At 47.5% G+C, this 1,016-nt stretch overlaps 1 non-coding gene across 1 annotated transcript; it reads left to right on the plus strand.

The window, feature by feature from the left end:
• Positions 1–235: 235 nt before the first annotated feature.
• LOC119173047 (U5 spliceosomal RNA) lies at positions 236–358 on the plus strand. Its single transcript, XR_005110000.1, has one exon. It is a non-coding gene; the product is annotated as a U5 spliceosomal RNA (small nuclear RNA).
• The last annotated feature ends 658 nt before the right edge of the window (positions 359–1,016 follow it).

The raw sequence follows: 1,016 nt of genomic DNA on the forward strand, positions 1-1,016 counted from the left end.
GGCTTCATACGTTTATCACCATCTTGGCGGCATAAGCTGAAAACAACATGGCTATATTTAACATCACTTTACTAAAAAGTATACGTTGTAAAGAGAAAACCGGCAGGAAAGGTATTTGTAATATCAGAACTATTGAGGATTAAGCACCCAATCCTACAAATATCTTGTGCATACACTTGGTCAAGCATCGCAGCCGTTTTTCAGCACCTCAGAATGAAATCCACAATTCCTTCAATCGCTCAGGTCCTTCCTCAGTTTACCGCAACAATCTTTCGCCTTTTACTAAAGATTGCCGTGGGGAAGGACACCCTAATTAACCTCTTGGCCAATTTTTGGGAGGCCTTACCTGTTCGGGCGAAGCCTAACAGACAAATCGAAAGACAGAGTCGGGAAAATTACGCCCTATCTCAATAAAGGGAGCCCGGCCTTCATTACAGTGCATGAGCAGACTTGAAGTCAAGGTTTCCTTGCAGTGGAGCACAGAGTGTATGTACTGGTTTCCTTTTACTCCTCCCGTACTCTTGTCGATAATGAAAACATGTTATCATGAAAAATGAAAGAAAACGGCGCGGGTTCCTATTCCAGGACACGTAACGTAGAGTAACCAATGCCAGGACACCTAACCTATGGCTATTTCGAGTGGCATGGAAGTACCATGCATTTCCAGTGGTTCGGGGAGGGGAGGGGGGACTAGGTGACCCAGGTGGTGGAGTACGTGTCTACCAGTTGGTGTGAAAAGAAGGCGTTGGCGCTGACTAATCCACTGGGCCTCGAGTACTTCAGTGAGGAATTGTGCACAGCTAGTGACCAAAGGCGCTGTGTAGAAGTATAGTGCGGAACGCCCAGAGCGACCTTCATGGCTTCAAGGTCGAGTGTTTCCACCCATTCATGTTGTCCCTGCGTCAGCCGGTGAAACGTAGGGTGATAACTGAAGCGGCTTATACTGTGCGCAGCCACTAGTCGAAGCATGTCCCGCTCCCCAAGTCTCAAGCGTCTATTATTTACGCGTCGGAGCA

The sequence above is a fragment of the Rhipicephalus microplus genome, chromosome 4 (assembly GCF_043290135.1).
Source record: "Rhipicephalus microplus isolate Deutch F79 chromosome 4, USDA_Rmic, whole genome shotgun sequence".
NCBI classification, from domain to species: domain Eukaryota; kingdom Metazoa; phylum Arthropoda; class Arachnida; order Ixodida; family Ixodidae; genus Rhipicephalus; species Rhipicephalus microplus.